Source organism: Tupaia chinensis, unplaced genomic scaffold, assembly GCF_000334495.1.
Source record: "Tupaia chinensis unplaced genomic scaffold, TupChi_1.0 Scaffold148296_1, whole genome shotgun sequence".
NCBI lineage: Eukaryota > Metazoa > Chordata > Mammalia > Scandentia > Tupaiidae > Tupaia > Tupaia belangeri.
The window spans coordinates 711606-722539 of record NW_006208147.1 but is presented as its reverse complement, the minus strand read 5'-3'; the positions used below and the strand labels follow the sequence as shown (position 1 = coordinate 722539).

The window sequence follows — 10934 nt, the reverse complement described above, 5'->3', positions numbered from 1 at the left end:
CTTTCCCTTTTCTTTCACTCTCAAGAATGGAACATAAGATGTGGGGCTTGACACCTCATAACACATAGCTCAATTTTCTCTCCAGCCCCAATTTATGTCAGTACTGCAAGAATGATGGCAGAGGGCATAGGTATAAATAATGTGGGCAGGAGGGGAGAACATCTAGAATGTATAGTCTATCAGGGAGCGGATTGGGTCAAGCAAGAATTTTTTTTTATTTAATTATCTTTTATACATTCAATCACATTATTTAGCTTACGAAGTGAATATTCCAACTTGAGAACATTTCTCCCTTGTCTAGTTGATAAAACTATAAAATTATCTTCAACAGGTAATACCACATTTCTTTGTCCCATTAATGCTTTGCCTCTCTACTTTCCTTTAAATGTCCTTCCTTGGCCTCTACTCTTTCACACACACTATATAAGGTATTCACATCCATTTACTGAGTTTCTATATCCTTTAGTCAATCAGTTTCTGTCATAGAGTGTGGACACTCGGTATATACTAAGTGGGGACATACAATGTCTCTCTTTCATAGCCTGGCTTGCTTCACTCAGCAGTAAATCTTCCATATTCTTCCACTTTCTGAATTATTAATTATGTCTACTCTATGCCACAGTTTTAGAAGACAGCAACATTAAAGAAATAAATCCATTTTACCAATATTTTCTCCTACTCTCTAGCCTGAATTTCCATTCTCTTAACAGTGTCTTTTGAAGAACAAATGTTTCTTAATACCATGAAGTCCATTTTATCTAAAATTTTATGATAATGCTTTTTGAGTCTGTCTAAGGTATCTTTACTTAACCCAAGATCATGAAGATTTTCTACTATTTTTCTTCTAGAGGTTTTATGGTTTTTAGCTCTTGTATTTAGGCCAATGACCCATTTCAAGTTAATATTATTCAGCACTATTTGCTGAAAAGACTATCCTTTTCCTATTGAATTATCTGAGACTCTGTCAAAAATTAATTATATATGTGCAGCTCTATTCATGAACCCGCTATTCTACTTCCTTGATCTGTCTATCTATGCTTGCATAGTATAAATAATTATATTATTTTGATAAATGCATTTTGAACTGGTATTTTAAATGGGCCTACTGTTTACCAGGCACATATCCGTCCTATTAGGTAAATATTAGTACACCCAGTTCATAAATGAAGAGACTGAATATCAGAGAGTCTAAGCAAATTGCTCAAGGCCATGCCATTCATCGTAGAGTCAGGATTTAAACCTAAGTCTGTACAACTCCAAAACCCATTCTTTTTCTGCTATCCTTTGTCTCACTAAATTCAAACCAGAAAAGTAACTGAGAAAGAGTAGTAAGTAAAAGATGGATATTTTTCCAACTTCTTTTGAGTCTTCATTTTTTTAATGTGAATGTCTGAATGACCAGATACTCAAATATAAATGAAAACATGCTATTACAAATTCTTTCTTCTAAATTCATGCTATTTTCAATATGGGAAGCTATCCCAATCTCAGCATGTTCCAGAAGTTACCAGTGAAATTGTAATACTTGTCCACTGTACCCATGTTGACAATAGCACAGCAATTTCTCTTTTACTTGTCACGCAGCTCATTCCTGGTCTTCTTGTTTAGATATATTGTTTTCTTTTCTTTCTTTCTTTCTTTTTTTTCCCCTACTTGATCCTAATGTACACTTTCTCCAGAGCTTTGAGTACTTTCATTTCCTGGTAACGTCATTTTTACCAGATGACCCAGGAGTAGCCTGGCCACACATCTCTAAAATTATGTTAACGGCTTCTATGACTAAACAAAGTCTATGCTGGGATACTAGCACAGCCGTGAATCTCATCAGATTAAACCTAAGTCTGCAGTCCAGAGAGCTGACCCAGCTCAGCCTCACTAGTGCTACGTGACTAGCTCAGTTGCATAATTTCTCTGTGTTTCAGCTTTAGCCACCCTCAGGCATGTCGAGAGTAGGATCGTTAATTGTCTCAAGATCCTCAGAAATGTCCCATAATCCATTTCCTGAGTAAGCCAGGCTGTGAGTCTGGCAGAGTGTTGCAAAATAAAATTCTCCGTGCCCTCTGCTGGTTTTGCCTTTCCCAGAAGCTTTTTCTGAAGAGTTGTGTCTGAGAACTCATGCAGTGGGTCATCCCTTCTAGTGCACTGAGTCACTCTCATTGGAAACATAGTTTTTAATGTCCTTAGCACTAGGAGTAAAACAGAGCAGGGAATCTGATGGATACTTATTAAGACCTCCATACCCTCTTTATAATACCAGGTATGTCTCAGGAGGATGTGGCTATGAGTAGTTCTTGTTTGAACATAATTCAAAGTAGGGAGACAAATGCTAGGAAAATCAATATTAGGGTGAAAGTACATAAACTCATTAGCAAAGTCAAGGAAGGCTCCCTTGAGGAAGTGTTCATTGCTTTGACATCCGAAGATTTGGTAGGAGTTAGCCAGATGAAGTGAGAAGGTAAGAGAGCTCTGGCCAGTGGCAATCTGAAGAAAGTCTCATTAGAGGAAGAAAGGGGAGGAAAGAGAGATGGCAAGAATAGGAACTAAAAAGTCTCTGAGGAATCTGTCCAGGTAGCAAGAGGGAGCCTGGCAGAAGGTGGAGCTGCAGAGGCTGGTATGTTACAAGCACTTGGCAAGCATAAGGACAGGAAACGAAGGAGGAAGAAGATAAATCCTGCCTTGAAGAGCTCAGGTACAACGAGAGGCCAACTCCAAGACCCAAAGTCAGTAGGACTGACTGAACACACAAATACTAAGGGCATGCAGCGTGCAAAATGTCACTGCACAGTCGGAGGAGCCAAGGAAACCAGAGTGAGCAGATGATTGACTTACTGAGCATGTTTGTGAAATAATCCCTGGAACACAGACTTTGTCTCCAAAATTTCCATCGAGAGTTTCAGACACTTCAAATAAAGCTCTTGAATGTACCTCAACCATAATTCTCAAAGACTATCAGTGGTGTGTTTGGAATAATTTGTAGTCAAAGCTTGGACAAGATGACACAAAACTCTCAGAAGCAATAAAACAAGATGAACAAGTCAGTGTAAGTTTTTGAAGAGGTAGGCATGTCCAGGTGTCAAAACTCAGATGGAGTGACAGGACAGCACAGAGACTAAGGGCACAGGCTCTATGGTTAACCTGTCCAAACCCATCTCGGCTCTTTTGCTTACTAGCTTTGTGACCACAGGCAAGTCTCTTAACCCCTCTGTATCTCTGTAAAGGGGAATAAGTGTACCCACCTCATAGGGTTGAGGTGAGGAAGAAATAAAATTAGCCACTATTTGGCCTGTTATTTAGACTGAGTACCAAGACAAAAATCCAAAAGGCATGAGCCCATTTTCTACAGCAAGAGTCGTTGGTGTTTTCTCTTTCCCCTTATGAGGAAGGGATGTGAAGGGAGTTGTTTTCTCCACAAGTGAAGGGAAATGAAGGGGCTTACAGAAGTCACTTGACATTTTAAATGTCTCTCACAGTTTGTGACCTCGTGGACACAGAAGACAGAGTAAGACTCATAACTGGAAAAATCTGAAGAGTAAGAAGCTTCCTGGTCAGGACTGCTGAGTTAGGGAAGCCCATGTTCCAGAGCTTGTCAGGGAAAGAAATGGGGGTACTCCCTACAGCCCCGTGATGGCCCACACAAACATGTAGAGGGAGAGGGTGCCCAGACTTCATGTTAGTTCTCACCCAGACATGGCCCAGGGGCAAAGGGAGGAGATGCCATCCATGATGTCCAGCCTGCCAAGGCCCAACAGGGAGGTGGGAAGTGGGGCCAGTGAGCTTGAATTCTAAATGAACCTGAGGAGTAATGACTATCACAGGGGACTGGACATATTAGTTACTGAGCTGAGACTATTCAGGAAGGCTTGAGTGGCTAGGCGATTTTTATTACCTAAGAGTGACTAGAAAATTTACGGATCTGTGCACATTTTCATCACAGAGTAGGGGAATAGCTAACCTTAGAGGATGAGTCTGTATAAGTTGTGGGATTCAAAAATAAGGTTAGGTAGGTCCCATAGCCTAGTAGTTAAGGGAGCCAAATCTCATATGGTTGACCTTGGTTTGAATCCCGTCACCAGTAGACTGAAAAATGCTCTGGGAATGTATGTGTGTTCCAAATCCCACCAGGAGGGAAGAATAGAGGAAAAAGAATTGAAGTCTGAGAATACCCCACTGGGGAGTGCTTTCTCCCTCTCCCTCTCCCTCTCCCTCTCCCTCTCCCTCTTCTTCTCCCTCTGTTTCTGTCTGTCTCAGACAAGTGCACACTCTCTATAGAAATGGGAAAAAAAAAGAAAGTAAAAGTAAAGTTACTTTATAATGGCACCTAGCAAGTCCCTTTTGTTTACTGTAATAATTACATGTATAAGAGCTTGGAACAATGTTGAGCACACAGCAAAGAGTTCCCTAATCATAAAATTAAACAATGTTAAGAAAATGTAAAAAATATATGTACATATCTGGGTGCTCCGTGGCATTAGATTTAATGTTTAAGGACCATCTATCTTAAATTTAAATTTAAGTTTAAGAACCATAAGTCATTGTTCACTGTTTTGTTCCCAGTACCTACAAGGCACATAGCAGATGTTCAGAAAATATTTCTTGAATGAATAACAAAAAGAACATGCTAAGCACTCTTCATGAGCTTACTTTTTTATTTTCACATGAGCTCAATGAGGGCAATTATGAACAGAATTTGGAAGATATAGAGGATGAGGCCTAAAACATCAAAGAGCAGGAAGGAACAGAACTGGCACGAACCTTCCTGCTTCCCGTTGAAATCATGCCAGACACATACTAGATTTCTGGGACACACAACGCTCCACTATTGTTGGTCACTTCCTCTGGATCCAAGTGATTGAGAGGTCAGGTCAGAAGAGTCTTGATGAAACACTTCGGGATTCCAGATGCAGAGGGCAGAACTGGCATATTAAAATGTGTTGTTATTCAATATAAATTCTAAAAATGTAAATAAATATGTCCTTTTTTAAAAATATTTTGAAGCCTTTGCTAAACCTTCTAGTATCAGAATAAAACAGAACCCAATAGAAATGTCTCTCTATTTAGCTTTGACTCCTGTCATACAGAGGCAGTTGATTCTGAGAAGAGACTTATATTTGGATTTCAAGAGCATTTCATAGCTCGGGTTGCCCTTCTGTAAAAACAGACTAAACTGTGGAAGACAGGAAGTGGGGATTTCCCTTTCTGGAGGGACCAGCTTCCTGTTGCAGAGATTTCCCATCACCTTCCTCCACTCATGTTCCTCGAGAAATGCGGTTAGAGTCTAAAATGCAGGAAAGTGTATCCCACAGCAAATAGGCCATGACGGGTCTCTATTTTGTGACAGCCATGGTCTAAGTCTCAGCCCATTGGCCTCCTATGGGCAGTTATGCTTATTCATGCTGAGCTGCAGAGCTGTGAGCATGAAGAATGAGAATGCAAGGAAGATCCACACTATAAATTTGTAATTGGCCATCAGTCAGGTAAACTCAGAGCTTGGCAGCTCTGATTAATATTTCCAAAAATTTCAGCCAAACCCATGTCACAGTCCTGGGCCTATGCCCCATTATGCTTATTCTAATTAATTATGTATTTGTCTGTTCATTTATTGATTTGCTTATTCACATAAATACACCTGTCCTGCAACCTAAACCAATAAATACTTCATAAAATTAAAAATCAAAATAATGAAAAAGTGATTGCAAAGAAAATAAGTCAAATAGAATGAAAATTAGTGTTGCACATCAGAGACTAGCATTTAGGTTTTGTCAGATCCTAGCCTTTTAGATGAATAATATTGGATTCCTCTTTGAACAAGACCAAATATTTGTCTGCAATAAATCACACTGCCAGGCCCAGCAGCACAGACGTAGGGCTGCCACCTTCCTAGTGCTGGATCACTGTGCCCCAGGCCTCCAGCGATTGCTTACCATGAGAGTGGTCATGCTCAGCCTGCCATGACTGCAGGGCTAATTGCACAGGCCCAACCCAAGAAAGTTGTGCCAGCCTGGGCACATCTCCTGGGAAAGGAACTTGTGTTGTTTTTAAATCAGAGAAAAACAATCCAAAACTCATTTGAAACTGTACATATTCTATGTCTGTTCTAGTCTATTCTCTGTTGCTAATAACAAAAATACCTGAGTGGGTAATTTAAAAAGAATAGAAGCTTATTTTACTCTAGTCATTAGAGGATATAGAAACATTGAAAATGGTTATAGATACCAGATACAGTGGGAGAGGAGGGTGGGAGAAGGAGGAGAGTCTGAGGAAGGACATTAAGGAAAAATATAGAAGGGCAAAGCATTATGGAACAAAGAAACGAGTTATTATCTGTTGAAGATAATGTGTATAGTATGCCCAACTAGACTGGTGAGAAATATATCCATGTTAGAATATTCACTTTACAAGCAAGGTGACATATGTGATTGAATATACAAAAGAAATTGAAACTTAAGAACATTTTTAAAGTTTATTTTACTCACAGTCTTGAGGTCCAAGATCAAGGGTTCAGCTGCATCTGATGAGGGTCTGCTTGTTGGTAAGGACTTTCTGCAGGGTCTTGATCTGGCACAGGGCATCACACAGGAAAAAGGCCAAGGAGTGTGTCTGTGAATCACATGACTCCTTGTTTTGGTCTCCCTCTCTCCTTAAAAAACCTTCAGTATTCAATCATGGGGGCCCCATCTTTACTACTTTATCTAATTCTAAACACTTCCCAAAGGCTCCTCATGTTTTGTTTTGTTTTTTTAATATTTTTGCCATAGGGTGTGTGCACTTGCCAGAGAGAGACAGTGAGAGGGAAAGTGAGAAATCACCCCCCAGGGGGGACAGCCATGCCGTAATCCTCTCTCCTTCTTTCTCCTGTTGGAATTTTGGGCATGCATGCACACATGCCCAGTGTGATTTTCAAGCTGCAGGGTCCTGGACTCAAACCATGATCAGACATGTTTTGAGTCCAGTACCTTAACATCACATCATCTGCTGGCCTCGAGGCTCCACCTCTTAAGACCATAGTTGGACTCAGTTCCTACCCTTTTAATACTACCACAACTAAATTTCACCGATGGATTTTATTGATTTATTTTAGAGGTATTTTTGCTAGAGGGCACATGCACTCACTGGAGAGACAGAGATAGAGAGACAGAAAGCTAGAAATCACCCCCCCCATGGCGGATGGACACAGGCCTTCTTCTCCTCTATTCTCCATTCTCCTCTCAGAATTTTGGGCACACATGCACATGCGCTGAGTGAGTTTGAAGCCACTGGGTCCAAGAGTCAAACTGCGCTTGGCCATGTGGAAGTCCAACAACATAACCATTATGTCATCTGCTGGTCCTTCAGTACATGAATTTTAGGGGGACACGGTCAAACAATTGCAATACCTTTACATTTGTTTCTGGTATAAAGAGGTAAGTTTTTTTTTTTCCCCCTTAGGAATGAGAGAACACATTTTACCTCTCTCATCAATATAAAGAAAGGTTGGTTAGAATATCCAAGTCACTTAGACGTAAGAAAAAAAAAGAATAATAGCAGTGAAAAAATGGGTAGAATAGAGGAGTCGTGCAGATGGTATATCACAGAATACTTGGTAGGCAGGGCTGAATTGAGAAGGATTATGTGTGACTAGTGTGTTGGGCATTTGCTTTTCAACAATTTGATTAGTTGACATGTAAATATTTTCTCAAAAATGTTTAAAACCATACTGTTTTTGTTATAGAGTCACAGACAAAATTATACAAAATTGTAAGAAATATTTTCACATTATCTTTCAAATTCAATATTTTGAAATTTTGATAGTTGTTTATTAACTGTCAAGAACTATGGAGTATGAGTAGGACCACCAGTTAGCATAATGGCTATGTCGCTGGACTCCCAGTAGCCAACCGCAGTTCAAGTCCCAGACCCAGTGACTTAAACTCACGCTAGATGTGTGTGCATGTGTGCCCAAGATCCCAAGAGGAGAATGAAAGAGAAGGGATTGCGGTGTGGCCATCCCCACTGGGGGTGATTTCTCACTTTCTATCTCTCTGTCTCTCTCTCTGTCTGGTGAGCGCACTTGCCCTATAGCAAAAACCTCTCAAAAAAAAAAAAAAACTATGGAGTATGAGAAAAAAAATTTGATATGTAAAGTAAATGTGGGAAAATGTAAAAATAAATAAATAAATGGGGAAAAATTTAATTAAAGGACAGGCTCTGAAATCAAACACCTGATCTTGTATTTCAAGCTGTGGGGCTCTTAGGAAGTTATTTAACCCATCTGTACCTTGATTAAAGTTTTCAGGATTTAATAGCATAATGTATAAGACTTTGCACATCTTCTAAGAATTCCACAGCTTAGCTGTTACTATTAGTTCCTATCAGGACCTGGCAATGTGCTTAACACTTTTTAAATCAACACGTAATTTATGCACTATAAAATTCACAAGATTCAGTGGTTTTTGAACTTACTTGCAGTGTTTTACAACCACTACCACTACCTAGTTCCAGAGTACTTTCCTCAGCTCAGAGAGAGAACCCCTATCTATCAGCAGTCATTCCCATCCCCATTCCCTGTGGCTTCTGGAAACCACTATCCACTTCCTGTCTCTATGAATTTGCCTGTTCTGAACATTTCATGGAAATGGAATTATCCAACATACAATCTTTTGTGGTTAGCTTCTCACTCAGCATAACGTCTGCAAGATTTCTCCACTTTGAGAAACCACCTATCTCTGTGAAGTAGGATTCTCGTTGTGGTTTTTATATAATGTCTTCATTTGTTCATGCTGCTATGACAAAATACCACAGAATAGGTCATTTATAAAGAATAGAAACATATTACTCACAACTGAAGAGGCTGTAAGTTCAAGATCAACGTTCCAGCAGCCTCGATGGTTCTTTTTAGCAGGTTCTTGTTCCTTTTATGGAGGAGAGAATCTTCAGAAGTCCTTACTTCGCCAATTTTAGTGGCATCATTTCCATACAAAATGGACTACAAAATTCTTGAATCCAGACTGACCAGATTCAGATCTTAGCTTTACTAGCTACTAACTGTGTCACTGTGACCAAGGTTTTCAATTCCCTTGTGCCTCAGATCCCTTTTATATGACATAGAGATTATAATTCTATATACGGCATAAGATTGTCATGAAGATTGAAATACTTGATACAGGGACCAGCAGGTGACATGATGGTTACGTCGCTGGATTCCCACATGTCAACTGTAGTACAAGTCCTGGACTCAGCAGCTTGAGACTCACACCAGGCATGTGTGTGCCCAAAATCCTGAGAGGAGACTGGAGGAGAGGGAATTGTGGTGTGGCCATCTCCCAACCCCGCCGGGGCTTTCTGTCTCTCTGCCTCTTTCTGTCTCTCTGGTGAGCACATGCACCTTATAGCAAAAATCTCTTTAAAAAAAGTTAATACATGTTAAAAATGTAGTACCACGTATATAATAAATACTGACTATTACAGCTATTATTGTTGTTATTATCTCATTCCTCCAAACATTGCTAGAGGAGGAACTGTAGTTATCTTCACTTGACAAATGAAGAAAGGGAAACAGGAAGAAGTTAAAGAACTTGCCAGGAGTCACAGCTAGGTGTTCTGTGTTTCTACAGGGAAAGATACAAGGCAACCCCCAAGCTTATGTTGTCATAGGCTGCTGGCAAATCATACGAGCACTCAGAGCCTGGAAGTGAATATAAAGGAGGCTGAACTTTAAGCCCATGAACATTGCAGCCCCCAGAGACTACCACTAGTGGCTCTTCCTCTACACCCAAGAAAGCAAGAGCAAAACATTATATACATGAGGGGTACAAAGGAACTGGCCAAGGAAAAAGGCAAGTGAAGAAAGACTCCAAAAGTACCCATCCGTGAGAGGGAAAACATCAGTCATTTTCGTCAGATTGATTTGTACCTTAGCCTACCATTGGGAGGAAGAAGTATCTATGTCAGTTCCTATGTATATTTATGCTATATATTATCTGCTGTGTGGGGGCGGTGGCATCAGATGATACAGACAGATATTCCAAACGTCTCTTGCTTTGGTGCAAATCCACACTAGGGAATGCAAAACCCTTTCAGGCCAATCCTGACGTTTTGCTTCCTCCCTGCACCCACCCTACACAGTTCCATTTAACAAAACGATGCTGAACATCCTCTCCAGGCAAAGTATGTTACACCCTAGAAAGGCTCTTCATTGATTGAAAGGAGCCCAAAGAAGCAATTTCCAGCTTCAAGAAGCTAAGAACCAAGTATAAAACTAAGGAAGGATATCCAGAAAGTAGAGTGCCATTCCCAACGAGGTGAAAACCAGAGTCCGGGAAGTTCTGAATGAAGGAGAGGATCAGGCAGAGCTGACCTTAAGGTGCTGCTAGGAGGTGACATAGGAGTTCAGTGGGGCAGTAGGAATGTAATCCAGGGGCTAGAGAAGCCCTAGGGAAGCACACAATACAGGATATGTTTAGGACCGGTTTGGTGCATGTCTGTAAGCACAAAACAGGAGCCCCATTGTGTAGGGTTTTCTTGCCAGGACAGATAATGTAGGCCCAAGCAGTTTAGATAAGGGGGATATTCTGCAGAAATTATAAGGGGAGCACTCCCTGTTCAGATGTGGGATCTAGGTCAAGGAGGAAAGATTTAATAGAAGGAGCTACAGGGTGGTGACCGCCCCCAGAGTTCTGGGAAGGGCGCCCCTTTTGGCAGAAGAGAGACCAAATGGATCACTCACACTCAAACATCCTTAGCTCCTCATCCATCTATCCTGGGACAAAATGCGCTTGGGCACAGGCAGATAGAAAAGCTAGAAGGAATGCTCCATGGGTCATTCTGGAGCTGGCGTGGGCTGGCATGTTTGTGATATTCAATATTAGGTGGAAAGCATGCCCAAGGCCAGCAAGGAATGAAAGAGATAAAGGGGTTGGAAAACTTTTGGTTTAGATAAGTAGAGTGGCATCAAGAGG

At 40.7% G+C, this 10934-nt stretch overlaps 1 long non-coding RNA gene across 1 annotated transcript; it reads right to left on the bottom strand.

Annotated features, from left to right (window-relative positions):
* Window positions 1–4803: 4803 nt before the first annotated feature.
* On the bottom strand, window positions 4804–8952 carry LOC114006486 (uncharacterized). The gene is made up of 3 exons (XR_003548194.1): window positions 8817–8952; window positions 6474–6555; window positions 4804–4913 (listed from the first exon to the last, which is right to left on the bottom strand). It is a non-coding gene; the product is annotated as an uncharacterized LOC114006486 (long non-coding RNA).
* Window positions 8953–10934: the final 1982 nt, after the last annotated feature.